At 37.1% G+C, this 18406-nt stretch overlaps 1 long non-coding RNA gene across 1 annotated transcript; it reads left to right on the top strand.

Moving 5' to 3' along the window:
• The first annotated feature begins 5934 nt into the window (after window positions 1–5934).
• LOC125278748 lies at window positions 5935–8585 on the top strand. The gene is made up of 3 exons (XR_007187257.1): window positions 5935–6450; window positions 6624–6766; window positions 6848–8585. It is a non-coding gene; the product is annotated as an uncharacterized LOC125278748 (long non-coding RNA).
• The last annotated feature ends 9821 nt before the right edge of the window (window positions 8586–18406 follow it).

Raw genomic sequence — 18406 nt, forward strand, 5'->3', positions numbered from 1 at the left:
TGTGATCTGTGAGGCAGGGGAGAGGAGAAGACATTGCAAGGGCACTTAAGCGTGTTTTCTATGCTTCTTGATTTACTGAAGGCTTTGTTCAGATGACCCACAAAGGGCTTGTGCACTGTACGCAGACTGAATACATTATCAATACGAAACAATTGTTCATTTGTTTGGCTTGTTTGTTGTACATTTAATGTAATGAATCGACAACCACTCTAGAGATGTGATGATTATTTCATATAAACCCTAACTTGCTAATAGAAATTAATTGTGAGGGTGGGACAAATTTACATGAAGATTTTTCCTCAGTTGTGTTTCAGGTGCAGTCAGACATTTTTCATCATTAACCCTGTAAAGCCTGACATAAAATAATAGATAAATCTTTATTTTAAATGTAATCGTTTATTAAGCCTTTAGAATCTACAAACCCGATTCCAAAAAAGTTGGGACAGTGTACAAATTGTGAATAAAAAAGGAATGCAATAATTTACAAATCTCATAAACTTATATTTTATTCACAATAGTATATAGATAACATATCAAATGTTGAAAGTGAGACATTTTGAAATGGCATGCCAAATATTGGCTCATTTTGGATTTCATGAGAGCTACACATTCCAAAAAAGTTGGGACAGGTAGCAATAGGTAGGCCGGAAAAGTTAAATGTACATATAAGGAACAGCTGGAGGACCAATTTGCAACTTATTAGGTCAATTGGCAACATGATTGGGTATAAAAAGAGCCTCTCAGAGTGGCAGTGTCTCTCAGAGGTCAAGATGGGCAGAGGATCACCAATTCCCCCAATGCTGCGGCAAAAATAGTGGAGCAATATCAGAAAGGAGTTTCTCAGAGAAAAATTGCAAAGAGTTTGAAGTTATCATCATCTACATAATATCATCCAAAGATTCAGAGAATCTGGAACAATCTCTGTGCGTAAGGGTCAAGGCCGGAAAACCATACTGGATGCCCGTGATCTTCGGGCCCTTAGACGGCACTGCATCACATACAGGAATGCTACTGTAATGGAAATCACAACATGGGCTCAGGAATACTTCCAGAAAACATTGTCGGTGAACACAATCCACCGTGCCATTTGCCGTTGCCGGCTAAAACTCTATAGGTCAAAAAAGAAGCCATATCTAAACATGATCCAGAAGCGCAGGCGTTTTCTCTGGGCCAAGGCTAATTTAAAATGGACTGTGGCAAAGTGGAAAACTGTTCTGTGGTCAGACGAATCAAAATTTGAAGTTCTTTTTGGAAAACTGGGATGCCATGTCATCCAGACTAAAGAGAACAAGGACAACCCAAGTTGTTATCAGCGCTCAGTTCAGAAGCCTGCATCTCTGATGGTATGGGGTTGCATGAGTGCGTGTGGCATGGGCAGCTTACACATCTGGAAAGGCACCATCAATGCTGAAAGGTATATCCAAGTCCTAGAACAACATATGCTCCCATCCAGATGTCGTCTCTTTCAGGGAAGACCTTGCATTTTCCAACATGACAATGCCAGACCACATATTGCATCAATTACAACATCATGGCTGCGTAGAAGAAGGATCCGGGTACTGAAATGGCCAGCCTGCAGTCCAGATCTTTCACCCATAGAAAACATTTGGCGCATCATAAAGAGGAAGATGCGACAAAGAAGACCTAAGACAGTTGAGCAACTAGAAGCCTGTATTAGACAAGAATGGGACAACATTCCTATTCCTAAACTTGAGCAACTTGTCTCCTCAGTCCCCAGAAGTTTGCATACTGTTATAAAAAGAGGGGATGCCACACAGTGGTAAACATGGCCTTGTCCTAACTTTTTTGAGATGTGTTGATGCCATGAAATTTAAAATCAACTTATTTTTCCCTTAAAATGATACATTTTCTCAGTTTAAACATTTGATATGTCATCCATGTTGTATTCTGAATAAAATATTGAAATTTGAAACTTCCACATCATTGCATTCGGTTTTTATTCACAATTTGTACAGTGTCCCAGCTTTTTTGGAATTGGGTTTGTATATTAAAAAAACAATATTTAAAATTATGCATTTGTTTTTTGTTGAATATTAAACCAGGATTGTATGGCTCATATAGTGTGATATAAGAGATCATGGAACTAATAAATTTGGTTCAATTGCTGATATTTATATGGCCAAAAAAAAAGAGAAAAGAAATAGCTTGTAATGTAGTTCAAATAAGATAAAATTATGATTTCACTTTTTTAACTTTGGTTAGTGTGTAATGTTGCTGTTTGAGCATAAACAACATCTGCAAAGTTACAACGCTCAAAGTTTAATGCAAATGGCATTTTCTTTTACAGAAATCACTTTTAAAGGACTACAAAAAATGGCTAACTAACCCTCACTAACCCTAAAATTTATATAAACCCTGCCCCCGAGAACACGCAACAAAGCAGGTGAGGCCATTTTGGGCTGCTTTAGAGAAGAGGAAGAGTTGTAGTAGTGTCGTTGCCATGCTGTTATTTTACACCAGACCGCTTCACAAACGAGAGTCATTTCAACTCTGGATTTACACAAAGATTAACATGGCGGCACATGCTAGTTGATGAGTTGAATCAACTCCACAGTAACACATAAATGTATCCACTAACCATTCAGAAACATCCAGATGCATTCTAAAAGTTGTAACTTTTTCCTGAGTCTCTCCATCAGTGTCTGACTCCAGTTTGACCAATGTAAGGCTGAGCAATAAGTTACTAACAATCGTCATTTTGGCTGTGTGAGATTCTCCAGCTTTGTTGTTGTTGAGCAACTAAAGTGCGTGCTGTTAAAGCTCCCCCTTCTTCTGGAAAGTGGCCGGGAGCAGCAGCGTTTCCACAGCGTTTCAGAAACAAACTCCGTCTACACTACACAGCCAAAAACGCATGTCACATGACCGTTCATGTACACTGGGCATGCGCGTACAAGTGTAAACAGTTGCTTCTTGCGCATGTACTCAGCCGCAGTATTTGAAAAAAAAATGCAGAGTTTAACTGCACAATGGCTGCTAAAAATTACAACAAAGCCAGCAAAGATTGCAATTCAGTTTCCATGTTATTGTTTACACGGTCGTCAAGGATATATCCATATATGCAGAGCAAACGTGGCAGCCATGCCATCGTTTTCAAAAGTCCGTTTTGGTCTGTTTATACTGAAACACAACCCCGGCGTTTTCAAACTAAAACAGGGTCAGCAGCGTTTTCGGAAGTCTCCGTTTTCGAGGTTCGTAAACTCCGGCATAGTGTAAATGACAGGCGTAACCGTAGCTAAACTTGTGCGTTTTAAAAAGTAAACGCACTATTGTAAACGGGGCCTTAGCATGTTGATCATTTAGAGGCCTTAGAAAGTTGCATATCAAATACAGTAGGCTTTATAGGGTTTAAAAAGATGTACCCCTAAAAAAATTAATAGTAATTTTGAAGTGCATCCCCCCCTCCCTCACAGTGTAACAGGCAGAAACTGGCTTCCAAAATATCTTTGTTGTGAACAATCTTTACTAACCGGTATATCTTAAGGCTACCAATTTCTTCAGTCAGTTGTTTTTTTTATAGTTTCGCATAATTTGCATATAAGATTGACTCCACCTGTTAATTTGCTGAGCTTCCAGTAACAGTAAATGAAAATCTGCTGAAAGCTCTGTTACATGTGGGCATGCCGTTCAAGAGATTCTCGTATCCAGGAAGGTGTGGGTTTTGTTTTCCATTTCAACCAGTTACATTTCCTAACAAAAACCTTTCGTTTTTCCACTTCTTAACACATGCGTTGACTTTTAAGGAGTTGTTCACTCTTAATGTTATTCTTCACTGTCAGTGCATTCATAAATCATCTACGTGGAAGTAAATGTAACAACAATGTTCTTGATGAGGAGGTGAGGTCAACATTTCAGCTCACATTGAGCGGCAGCTTCTAAATTTCATGCAGGTTCCGATCTTTCCCTCCCCTGAAGGAAAGGGCACTTCCATTTCCATGAACTCCTGATCTGTCATCACTCCCCCATCCTGCTCCACAAACCAAGTGCAGCTGATAAGATTCACTGTAGATAATACAAGCTTAATGCATTAATGGCACAGTTGAGTGTTTATGTGAACTTGCCCCATCTTGATGTCAGCTACAGACTCTGTAATGTGCCGATCTTGCTTCTAGCAGTACGGCAGGACTGATTTGCTGTGTGGTTTGACAGGGCTGAGCTTCAGTAGGGAATATTCAGACATCCTCCGGGAGCTCTGTCACGCCAGGCAGGAGGCTGATTAATTAAGGCCTGTTGTTTTCTGTTTTGGGCTTTAAAGGTAGTCCATATTGTTCTTATATGCAAGCCACAGTTATGTTTTAATAACTTACAGCCCCCTGAGTTTATTTGCAGATGATGTGATCTTTAGCTGCATAATGTTTCATAGTTAAACGTATCCTTTTTAAGAACCACCATGGAACATTTACTGTGGGAAAGTACGTAAACTGAAACATTTTTAACATTTGGTGTGAATCAAGCTAATCAGATTTAGTTCTGATACATTATCACTTTTGACTTGTAATTTTCTTGCCAATGCAAGAACCACATGTAACCACTTTTGCTCTCCTCAAATAAAGGGGAAAAAAGAGAGGAAAAACTCACCCCTTCAATAGCAAACAATCTTTAAAAAAAAAAAAATGGCATATCTTACAACAATTTCATGAAAAGTTACAAGAAATAAGAAAACAAAAACATAATTCACGATCAAAAAATCATAATATTCAATTTAGTTTTTTTTTTTTTTTGTTCTTTATAAAGCAAATATATTTTAGAAGAGAAGAGTCTTAATTTAATTTTGAAAAAGATTTTTTTAAAAGATGGGATTCAATTTGAAAACTTTTACCTATAAATAAAACATTTATATAGAATATAAAAAATATAAAACCTATAGAATATAAAAATTGACAACATATTCCAGAGGTTTATTTTTACCTATTTATTTTGTACATATTTAAATCAGTTCATGTGAGTACAGTGGTTCAATATTAATATTATAAATCGACGAGAATATTTTTGGTGCGCCAAAAAACAAAATAACTTATATAGTGATGGCCGATTTCAAAACACTGCTTCATTAAGCTTCGGAGTGTTATAAGTCTTTTGTGTCGATCCTTTATGTCGACCGCTGATTCGACACAAAAGATTCATAACGCTCCGAAGCTTCATGAAGCAGTGTTTTGAAATTGGCCATCACTATATAAGTTATTTTGTTTTTTTGGTGCACAAAAAATATTCTCGTCGCTTTATAATATTAATATTAAACCACTGTACTCACATGAACTGATTTAAATATGTTTTTAGTACATTAATGGATCTTGAGAGAGAAAATGTCATTGCTGGCTATGCAGGCCTCACTGAGCCATCGGATTTCAACAAAAATATCTTAATTTGCGTTCCGAAGACTAACGAAGGTCTTATGGGTGTGGAACGGCATGAGGGTGAGTAATAAATGACATTATTTTCATTTTTGGGTGAGCTAACCCTTTAAACACATTGCGTTCATATTCTGGGCTCATCTGCTTTGCTGTACAAAGTATGATGTTTACTGAGTTTGGTCTTTTAATATCACTGTTTTAGTATTAAGCCATGTTAAGCGTTTTTCACGTTAAGCGTTTTATAATATCCCAGTCATGGCATATGACAATATTTTTTGTTTTGTTTTGTTTTGTTTTGTTTTTCTTTGAATGAATGTGTTGCATTGCATTGTTCTGGTTTATGTAATTAATAATAATAATTATAGTAATAAAATGCTTAATAAAATGACAACGTTATAGCCTACCAGAACCAGTAATAAACTTCTTTCCAGGCTTCTGATTGGCCAGCATGGCTTGTTTTTGCGTTTTCATGTGGACGTTTTTTTTTTTTTTTTTTTTTTTTTTTTTTAAACGTGCTTGTGTGGACACGATTTTTTTTTTAAAGCTAAGGAGGAAAGACTCAGTTTATAAAAATACCCATGTACATGTGGACTAGGCCATAGTTGCAACTCTTGCGTCATCAGAACAGGGTGTTCAACGCACCACCGTTTCCGTTTAAAAACGTGTTGCAACGTTTTGTCGGGGCTGAACGCAGCCCTGTTCTGATTGAGTGTGTTTTTGCGTTGCACCACGCCCTATTCTGGCGTTTGGTGCGGTGCGGACAGACAAATTGCTTCCGCTGGAATCTCGTTGCGTCGCTCCTAAGGAAATATAAACTTTATGGCAACAGTCCAGCATTCCTTTTCTTGCTTATAAATTGCATAAAATGTCAGTAAAATATGATTTGACTGGCTGAATAAGGCACTTAATGGAGGATGACTGTGTTAGATGAGTCTATAAAGCCAAGCTGAGCTGCCAGAGCAAAATACTTGTAAACAGTACACAAATTGAGATTTGCAGGAGTCAAGGGACTGTGCCACCTTCCTGTCATTTCCTCCCAAGGCTCACCGCTCAAACATAGCCTGTGGCAAGAAATCTGCAGGTAGTCTTTTTATAGTTATAGCACCAATTACCATCTGTCAGTGTCTAAAGAATTATTCTCCAATCATATAATCATCAGAGTATTTTTGCATCTGTGCATCAGAACTGCTATTTTATTTCTTTAATATTAGTTGTATTTGGACCTTTGGACTAATAATCATATTTCATTTTCAGTTTTCATGGCATCATCACTTCTTTGCCTGTTATGGAGTCATTTCCCAAATTGTTCTGCTGAGACTACCTGGCTTCCAGTAAGTCTTGCTTTCACTTTCACTCTGCTTCCAAAGCCTCAGGGCAGGGCACTCTGAATCTGACATGTAAGTGATCATTTGTTTTCTCTTTCAAGCTACACCAGCTTCATGAGCATTGCATGATCAGCATGTGGGTTTGTGTTACAGATAAGGGCTTCTTTTTACACTGCCTGTGGCTATGGATCACCCGCACTGACGTGCTTCTGTTAAAATATTCCTAAAGTATGTTGTGTTATCTCCTCACTGTATATGCAAAGTTCCTTGGGGTGCATTGCAATGAAAAGGATGCTGTGAGTTCCTGGACGGAGGTATACATACAGATGTTATCATTGCAGACCCGAAGGCTGAGTTTCTTGGAAGGGGTGGATGAATTGTGACTTGACTTCCAATCCACCTACAGCATTTAAAGAAAAAAAAAAAAATTAAATAGTACAACCAGCACTGCTTGAAGAACTTGTTGCCGGGGAACGAGATGGTAACAGGTCATGGAACACCCCCTCAGGGTTTTGTTCAATGAGATGCAAGTCATCCTGTCTGTCTGTTTGCCTCTCAGAGCATATGCTAACCTTCAGCTATAAAAGGGATATGGTAGTATTCTTCATCAACTGAACATCTGTTATTGCACTTTCCGAGCACATTTTTACTCAGTTTTATCAAATCACGTTATGTCAATAGCATGATACACATTTATTAACTTTAAAATTATAAATGCAACGATGAGCATGCTTTTAATTTCTAAATAGGAATTTATTTTAACAGTTTTATGGGGCATAAAGTAAAAAAAAAGTCAGGTTGATGACTGACATGATACTGTAATGAAGTCTTATTAAAAGAATAAAATTCTTGAAAAGAAAGTGTATATAGTCGTAGAAGTAATTTGGCTTGATCTTTTATTATTATTTCTTTTAAATGAAAAAAACAAGTCATGTGATCCAACCAACATGCAGAAAAAAATAAATAAAACAGGAAATATTATAGAGATGATCCCTGCTGACTGACTTAAGTTTCTTAAAATATCATATAAACATTATACTACTTTATGTAATTGTACTAAATTATATGATATTTTATCATAAAGGTGTGTTCAGGTGCATTGTTGGCATGTTGCTATTTTGAGGCAACTGAAAACGACTGTGGCATTGCCCAAAAAAAAAAAAACTGGTCCAAAGTCAGTGGTGCAGTAATTTTTGCAGTAATGACGAATGAAATTGGCTAATTATTTGACCAGTCGGGGCAATACACACATGTATTTAAACTGACTTGTCAGGTTGGGGGTGTCTATATTCTGCCATGTAAATAGCAATTTGCCATGGTGCAAGCGCACCTGGCTTTTAAAGAGAATGGGAGATGATACTCTGGTTTATTGCCCAAAACACACCCATGACTCATTTCACGAGTTCACACTTACAAATAAGTCAGATAAAATAAATGGTAATTGTTTTTGGCATGCTGTCCGGGGAGAGGGCTCCGAGCTTTTTTATTTGGCCCGAACACAGAGTACCCCCACCCCCCCTATTTAGGTTAGGAAGTAACCAAGTGAGTGTGAGGAGACGGGGTGGTGGAGGGATGCTGAAAATTGTTGAGGATTCATGGGTGAGTTGACTGTGGTTATATATATGCCTGTACTCATTCTGATTGGGTAGATATGTTGATTACTGATTGTTGACAGCTGGTTGAGATGATGTGATAGTTGGATAACTTATTTGACTTTGTTCCTCCTGAACTACGTTAATAAAACATCATTAAGAGACAAGGTACAACCCACCATTTTTTTCATAGTTAAACTAACAAAAGTGGATTCAGACATTCCCTTACCTGCACCATACACTTCAGACCATGTGCTTAGATTGTTAAAATAGGGCCCAATGTGGTGTGACTCCCTAAAATTCCCTACAACAATGAATTAATTTAAAGTATTTAAAAAGTTTTACCTTTTTAAAGATAAAGGTAGAGAATTTTTGACAAATCACACACTCACACACACACACACACATGGGTATAATAATATACCCATCTTAGTCTCTCTCTCTCTCTCTCTCTCTCTCTCTCTCTATATATATATATATATATATATATATATATATATATATATATAATATTGATTAAGATGGGTATATTATTATATTATTATTTAAATGTGCATATATTAAATAAAATATATTTCTTGATGGTTACACCATGACATTTTTTTCTTGGAAAAAGGTATAAAAGCCATATGAAACCAACAAGAATGAACAAAAATGTATTTCTAAGAACTTTTTAAAAGATTTTTCCTTTTTTATGATGAACACTTTTATTTGACATTGACCCTAATATCTGAGAAAGCCATAAAGAGTGCGTTAGTTAGTGTAAATTACTGTTTGCAGGTAATGTGAAACCCTACCATGCACCATCACAACATGATGTTTCCACTATGTCACTACTGATGATGAAATAGTAATGAGGTCCTCTTACGCGTCATAGCTCCCAAATTCGTCCAGAGTTTTGCGAGCACTTTCATATGTAACCCGACACATGGACCTCTTACAGCTCGCCCATTGTGCTTTAGCGTGAGAGGCCATCTGTGCAGCTGGCTATGGGTGCCTACTCCCTTTCTCAGAACACTCCCAGGTGTGACCGGCCCTTTGAAGAGCAGGGAGCATTGTGCCCACCTCTGGAGTTATGACTGGCAAACAAAGAGCAGGAGGACACACAATATGATTCCAGCACACTGTCCATCTGTATGCTAATGAGAAATGGTGTGCACACGGGGGCAGAGAAACTGGATATGGCTGCCCACTCCATGTCCTGAGAGCCATTTGGCTTGGAAATGGTGGTCACCAAACATGACTGGTCAACTGGTGTCGTATTTTTTGTGGTTTCAGGCCCTGAATGAGAAATTTAAGCAGATCCCTGTAGAGGAATCTCATCGATGGTGGAATCGTAATACACTTAAAGGGTTAGTTCACCCAAAAAATGAAATTTCTGTCATTAAAGGGATAGTTCACCCAAAAATGAAAATTTGATGTTTATCTGCTTACCCCCAGCGCATCCAAGATGTAGGTGTCTTTGTTTCTTCAGTAGAACACAAATGATGATTTTTAACTGCAACCGCTGCCGTCTGTCAGTGGTATAATGCAAGTCAGCGGGAACTTGGACTATAAGAGTAAATAAAACACGACAGACAAATCCAAATTAAACCCTGCGGCTCGTGACGACACATTGATGTCTTAAGACACGAAACGATCGGTTTGTGTGAGAAACCGAACAGTATTTATATCATTTTTTACCTCTAATACACCACTATGTCCAACTGCATTCATCACTCGATTCGTTTGGTCTGATCGCGCTCTGACAGCGGCAGTGATGTCTCGCGCATATACTTCAATGAGTGCTAGACATCACTGCCGCTGTCAGAGCGCGATCAGACCAAACGAATCGAGTGATGAATGCAGTTGGACATAGTGGTGTATTAGAGGTAAAAAATGATATAAATACTGTTCGGTTTCTCACACAAACCGATCGTTTCGTGTCTTAGGACATCAATGTGTCGTCACGAGCCGCAGGGTTTAATTTGGACTTGTCTAAGCAAGTTTTATTTACTGTTATTGTAGAAGTTCCCATCCACTAGCATTATTTGACTGACAGACAGCAACGGTTGGAGTTAAAAATCATCATTTGTGTTCTACTGAAGAAACAAAGACACCTACATCTTGGATGCTCTGGGGGTAAGCAGATAAACATCAAATTTTCATTTTTGGGTGAACTATCCCTTTAAGTACTCACCCTCATGTCGTTCCAAACCCGTAAGACCTTCGTTCATCTTTGAAACACAAATTGAGATATTTTTGATGGAATCCGAGAAGGTTTTTTTTATCCCCCATAGAAGGCAACGTAATTACCACATTCACCGTCCAGAAAGACATTGTTAAAATAGTCAACGTGACTACAGTGGTTCAACCTTAATGTTATGAAGTGACGAGAACACTTTTTGTGCGCAAAAACAAAAATAACGGCTTTATTCAACAAATTAATCTCTCCCCTGTCATTCTCCAACACTATTTACGTTCAGCGCTTCCAGGTTCTCCGTCAGAACGTTGACTCAGTATTGGCTGGCTCCTGTGTCCTGCTCCTGACGTAGAACCTGGAAGTGCTGAACATAAATAGAATGATAGGGGAAAGACAAATTTGTTGAATAAAGCTGTTATTTTTGTTTTGTTTTTGCGCACAAAAAGTGTTCTCGTCACTTTATAACATTAAGTTTGCACGACTGTAGTCACGTTAACTATTTTAACAATATCTTTCTGGACGTTGAATGTGGTAATGATGTTGCTTTCTATGAGGGAAAAAAAAACAACCTTGGATTCCATCAAAAATATCTTAATTTGTGTTTCGAAGATGAACAAAGGTCTTACAGGTTTGGAACGACATGAGGGTGAGTACTTCATTTTTGGGTGAACTAACCCTTTAAGTAGTTTCCTTCATTTTTTTAGTTGAAGGTATATAAATTTTTCATCATAAGACATATTTGTGTATATATACACAGATGTGTATATATATATATATATATATATATATATATATATATATATATTCTATAGCCTCTAATGCATCAAATTTTTATTGTCTCATCATTTTACCACTCAGATACTGTCACGTCCTGGTCGTTGTAGTTCGTGAAGGGGTCATTCATCACCACATTTAGGGTGACAGAAATTATGTAGATTTTGATTTAGAGTGAGGCAGAGTACCAGCCGTGAGAACACAAGGTCCTCTGCTTATCTGTAGACATTGTAGATATTTATGAGGCTTCAATGACTACACTCCCCTGTTGCGCTGTCTCCTGCAAAGTCTGCTTCTTTTTCTCTCTTTCTCTCCCTGTCTTTTTCTGTGGAGATAGTTAAGAAAGGAGTTTTGATTCTACAGTCTTCATACTCTTACACTCGGTGAACCCTCTTTGAACCAAGTGGACGGATGTGGGGCTTGGAATGGAGCAGAATAAAAACAAGCAAACAGGGGAGTCACCATTCCGACTCTGTTGTAGGATATCCTGGATGAGTGCATGTCACTGCTGTTTTTGGGCAGCCAAAGCATGTAGAGCTTGATATACTCAGCTCTCATGAGATTCAGAAGCCACTCTAGGCCAGAGTGTGATGTCATAAACAGGACGGACATCCTGGTCTTTTCTAGACCAAATATAACCATTTCGCATATGGAAAAAATACCCTTCTCAAGTGGAGGTTGATATTACGTTTTAGTACATAAGACTGAAATTATTAAGATTAAGAAATTAAGAATTCCAGATGTGATTATATAACAACCTCAGAAATAATTTGTTTAGGAGGATGCAGTTGTAGCACTGCTGAAATATAGTAGATAAAAATGATATGATATAGTAGATAAAAAATTTAATGATATAGTAGATAAAAATGAATGCAAGTGGTAAATATGGGTTGAAAATGGGATATTCAAAATACTCCTAAATGGGGGATGTGGATAATAAACAGAAACGTGTCCCCCTTGAATTAATTTGACAACAAAAGAATCCTCGCTCAGCCCTCTGCGCAGATGTATTACGTCTTTAATGACACAAATAGCATAGGCATGTCCCTGCACTCGGCCCTCTTCAGAGACCCACATGAAACGAGGGTGAAGAGTCTCTTGATTACACACAACTCATCAACATTCTCAAGTGGGGTCTAATTATATATTGTTAACATAATTTATCATCAATTGCTGCTGATCCTCATGTTTTGAAACAAATGTGTAGCTACATTATGCACATTATTATCTACAACATACATTACAATATCTACCTACCTACCTATCTATCTATCTATCTGTCTGTCTGTCTGTCCATCTGTCCGTCCGTCCATTCATCCATCCATCCATCCATCCATCCATCCATCCATCCATCCATCCACGGTATATACACTGCGTTCCAAATTATTATGCAAGTGACATATCAGTAAGGTTTCAGTACAATAAACATTCAGATTTTAGTTTTTCTAAGAAAATGTTTGTTTGTTTATTTATCCATGTCTTTTTAGATAACTGGTATCAATCTCAGACAAAATAATTTGCCAGGTCAATGGAAACCCTACTTAGAGTTTGTTCCACATTATTAAGCAAGTCACAGTTCTCATGCAATATGGGGAGGAAGAAAGATCTTTCTGAAGATGAAAAGCATGAAATGGTGCAATGTTGTGCAAAAGGCATGAAAACAACTAATATTGTGTGAAAACTCAATGGAGATTGATGTGTTTGATGGCCAACACTGGCTTTTTTATATCTGCCCTTTTAATACAATTAATTTTTTTGACAGGAACTTTCATTAATAAGCCTTTATCTGACCGAGTTCTGCTGTGCTAACCCTAATCTCCATTGAGTTTTCACACAATATTAGTTGTTTTCATGCCTTTTGCACAACATTTCACCATTTTATGTTTTTCATCTTCAGAAAGATCTTTCTTCCTCCCCATATTGCATGAGAACTGTGACTTGCTTAATAATGTGGAACAAACTCTAAGTAGGGTTTCCATAGACCTGGCAAATATTTTGTCTGAGATTGATACCAGTTATCTAAAAAGACATGGATAAATAAACGAACAAACATTTTCTTAGAAACACTAAAATCTGAATGTTTATTGTACTGAAACCTTACTGATATGTCACTTGCATAATAATTTGGAACGCGGTGTAGAAAATTGTATATCAGTGGTGAAGTAGATTATATATTTGGTTATGCAGTATATTGTCCATCCATTCCATCCATCTGTATGTCTATCTACAGTATATAGAATACTGTATATCAGTAGTAATGTAGAGTATTATATTTGGTTATGCATAGTATTTTGTCTATCTATCTATCTATCTATCTATCTATCTATCTATCTATCTATCTATCTATCTATCTATCTATCTATCTATCTATCTATCTATCTATCTATCTATCCATTCATCCAACCACGGTATATAGAAAATTGTATATAAGTGGTAATGTAGATTATATATTTGGTTATGCATAGTATATTGGCCATCCATCCATCCATCCATCCATCCATCCATCCATCCATCTGTCCATCTGTCTGTCTATCTATATATCTACAGTATATAATATTGTATATCAGTAGTAATGTAGAGTATTATATTTGGTTATGCATAGTATTTTGTCTATCTATCTATCTATCTATCTATCTATCTATCTATCTATCTATCTATCTATCTATCTATCTATCTATCTATCTATCTATCTATCTATCTATCTATCTATCTATCTATCTATCTATCTATCTATCTATCTATCTATCTATCTATCTATCTATCTATCTAGTTAGAACTGTGGTGTAGTATTTGAATTCTGCAGTGAGTCCAGGAGTTCTCTTTTCCTGACACATTGTCAAGGTTGATTGGGCCCATTGTATAAGGTCTAATTGTAAAGATTATTGAGCAGAGCAATCTGCACCTGCTCGAAAAGAGGGAATCAGTCGGGGGTGTGTCAGGTCATTCTCAAGGGCAGACACAAGAAGCTTACTGCAACTTATCGTGCTCATTCTCTGAAAATTAAAGACAACCCTTTTTTTCTGGAAAACCTATTTGTTCCATCATCATGAGACATATCTGAAGTATTCTTTTTGTTTATAACTTACTTTTAATTTGAGTAAATTGAGTATTGCATCAAATTCCCACTGCCTAATATGTAATTTTAGATTTTTTTTTTTTTTTTTTTTTTTTACAGTCAGTATTTCACTCAATGTACAGTTTTGTTGTTTCAGGAGTAGTCACCATGTAGATCTTCACATACTTTGTACACAAGCACACACTGACAGAAAAGATGAGCTCCATCCTAAGATGTACAGTATCCCTGGCTCTTGTTTAGGTTACAGGGAAGGGGGAAGTAATGTTTCCTCAGAGATAAGAAGACTAAGCAGGGATCAGTGATCAGGGTGTGGGGAGTTGCAGCTCTCTCAGGTGTCGGATGCCCTCATGTTCTGCACCTACTGCAAATATGCACACCACTTTTACCATACAAGAGGTCACAGAGTGCTTGACATGGATGTGACCCCTGAAAATAGATATTATTTTACAGTTTACTTTTTATATATACACTGTAATTCCCATCAGTACATATGATATATTTCTCAGCCAACATTATAATTCAGAAAGATGCAAATGAGAAAAATACTTTAAAACACTTATATTTTATAACATGAAGCCATTCTCATTATGTAAGGTGACATATTTCACTACCAGAGTTGTCTATCATGTCTTCATGAATGAGGCTTTTGTGGCCAACGACTTTTTTTAGGAGAATCGTTTCTGGAACGTGAAGAGTGAGATTCCATTGAGGACAACCAATGCCATTTCCTCATTCTTCTGTTTGCTCCTTTAAGTTATGGAGGAAAAGTAGTTTATTTTTGGATGTGTTATGGCCAAATATCACTTGTTTTTTTCCTTTGCTACCTTTCTGCTGTAATGCCCTATTGAAGGCCATCTGTGCCGAATAATGATGTTATTTAGATAACATTATCTGTTATTGTGGACATGGGCTAAAATAAACTCCAAATGACCAGCCTCATGCTGGGTGTCACACCTCCATTGATGATATTAGTTAATGTCGTGGCTAGGTAGATTTACATGAAATTATATATGAGTCATGCTTTGTAAGGATTATGCTGGGGCGAAAGTGAGTTGCCTCAGGGTATCGGGCAGGTATGAACAAAGGTAAAAAAAATAGAAGCATAACCTGTACTTATCTTTTTTCTTTTTCTTTCTGCAAAAAATAGAGGCATAACCTTTTTCTTTCTTTCTTTTTTTCTTATAAATTACCCCAAGCTTTACTCACCCTCAAGCCATCCTCGGTATATATGACTTTCTTCTTTCTGATGAACAAAATCTGAGCTATATTAATAAATATCCTGACACCTCCAAGTGTGTAAGAAAAATATCCATATTTAACAAGTTATAAAGTAAAATATCTAGCTTCCGCCAGATCGCCTTCTGTATTCAATTTACGAAGAAATTGTAATGCCTCTCGCAGTTCAAAACGCTTACGATACGTCCTACACCTTCCATATTCAACTTATGAAAAAAGCGTACCTGTCGTGACTCGAATACGGAAGACGGTCTGGTGGAAGCAAGATATTTTACTTTATAACTTGTTAAATATGGAAATTTTTCTTACACAAACGCATTGCTATGCTTTAGAAGGCCTTTATTAACCCCTGGAGCCATGTGGAGTACATTTTAATTCAATTCAATTCACATTTATTTGTATAGCGCTTTTCACGATACATATCGTTTCAAAGCAGCTTTACAGAGAATGGATGTCAACATTACAATTTAAAGAATGCAGTTAGCAAATAATGTAATCATTTAGGCAATCAATTTACAATCACTGTTAGCAAGTTTAACTGAAGGTAGAAGCAATGAGCTCCTGGAAAAATGAATTACATATTAACAATAATTAGGATATATAGAAATTTGGGAATACATTTATGGTGGATGAATGTACTTTCTTGAGCTTCAAACACGTTGGTCCCATTCACTGCCATCATAAAGCCTGGAAGCCTCAGGATATTCATAAATATAACTCCGATTGTGTTCATCAGAAAGAAGAAGGTCAATGGCTTGAGGGTGAGTAAAACTGGGGGTCATTTTCATTTCAAAGTGAACTAATCCTTTAATGGCAAGTATTTGGGTGTCTATAAAATTGCTTTACAAATGCAATCAAGTTCAAATGTGCAAAAATAATCTGCCCACTAGATCTCATAATTATTCAAAAACTTTTCAAGGAGCAATTATACAGGTGCTGGTCATATAATTAGAATATCATCAAAAAGTTGATTTATTTCGCTAATTCCATTCAAAAAGTGAAACTTGTATATTATATTCATTCATTACACACTGATATATACACACTGATATATTAGACTGATATATTTCAAATGTTTATTTCTTTAATTTTGATGATTATAACTGACAACTAAGGAAAATCCCAAATTCAGTATCTCAGAAAATTAGAATATTGTGAAAAGGTTCAATATTGAAGACACCTGGTGCCACACTCTAATCAGCTAATTAACTCAAAACACCTGCAAAGGCCTTTAAATGGTCTCTCAGTCTAGTTCTGTAGGCTACACAATCATGGGGATGACTGCTGACTTGACAGTTGTCCAAAAGATGACCATTGACACCTTGCACAAGGAGGGCAAGACACAAAAGGTTATTGCAAAAGAGGCCGGCTGTTCACAGAGCTCTGTGTCCAAGCACATTAATAGAGAGGCGAAGGGAAGGAAAAGATGTGATAGATAAAAGTGTACAAGCAATAGGGATAACCGCACACTGGAGAGGATTGTGAAACAAAACCCATTCAAAAATGTGGGGGAGATTCACAAAGAGTGGACTGCAGCTGGAGTCAGTGCTTCAAGAACCACTACGCACAGACGTATACAAGACATGGGTTTCAGCTGTCGCATTCCTTGTGTCAAGCCACTCTTGAACAACAGACAGCGTCAGAAGCGTCTCGCCTGGGCTAAAGACAAAAAGGACTGGACTGCTGCTGAGTGGTCCAAAGTTATGTTCTCTGATGAAAGTAAATTTTGCATTTCCTTTGGAAATCAGGGTCCCAGAGTCTGGAGGAAGAGAGGAGAGGCACACAATCCACGTTGCTTGAGGTCCAGTGTAAAGTTTCCACAGTCAGTGATAGTTTGGGGTGCCATGTCATCTGCTGGTGTTGGTCCACTGTGTTTTCTGAGGTCCAAGGTCAACACAGCCATATACCAGGAAGTTTTAGAGCACTTCATGCTTCCTGCTGCTGACCAACTTTATGGAGATGCAGATTTCATTTTCCAACAGGACTTGGCACCTGCACACAGTGCCAAAGCTACCAGTACCTGGTTTAAGGACCATGGTATCCCTGTTCTTAATTGGCCAGCAAACTCGCCTGACCTTAACCCCATAGAAAATCTATGGGGTATTGTGAAGAGGAAGATGCGATATGCCAGACCCAACAATGCAGAAGAGCTGAAGACCACTATCAGAGCAAACTGGGTTCTCATAACACCTGAGCAGTGCCACAGACTGATCGACTCCATGTCACGCCACATTGCTGCAGTAATTCAGGCAAAAGGAGCCCCAACTAAGTATTGAGTGCTGTACATGCTCATACTTTTCATGTTCATACTTTTCAGTTGGCCAAGATTTCTAAAAATCCTTTCTTTGTATTGGTCTTAAGTAATATTCTAATTTTCTGAGATACTGAATTTGGGATTTTCCTTAGTTGTCAGTTATAATCATCAAAATTAAAAGAAATAAACATTTGAAATATATCAGTCTGTGTGTAATGAATGAATATAATATACAAGTTTCACTTTTTGAATGGAATTAGTAAAATAAATCAACTTTTTGATGATATTCTAATTATATGACCAGCACCTGTAATTCAGTTACTGAGAGACGCAGTTACTTTACACTTTTTTATATGGGAAAACAGTTGTATGGATGACAAAAGTTAGCAATATGTTTTTCTACTTCAGATCTAATGAAAATATATTCTGATAATCATGCCCATGATATTTTGACACTCTTGTGACAGTACACTTTTTTGCTTTACCTTATGATTATGTATAGACATAAGATGTTGTTTAACCTCAAACTATAAGGCAGAAATAAAATAGTAGTTGGAGGAGGCATCCATAATATTTTGTGAAGATCAATTCTACAAAA

Source organism: Megalobrama amblycephala, linkage group LG11 (genome assembly GCF_018812025.1).
Source record: "Megalobrama amblycephala isolate DHTTF-2021 linkage group LG11, ASM1881202v1, whole genome shotgun sequence".
Lineage (NCBI taxonomy): Eukaryota > Metazoa > Chordata > Actinopteri > Cypriniformes > Xenocyprididae > Megalobrama > Megalobrama amblycephala.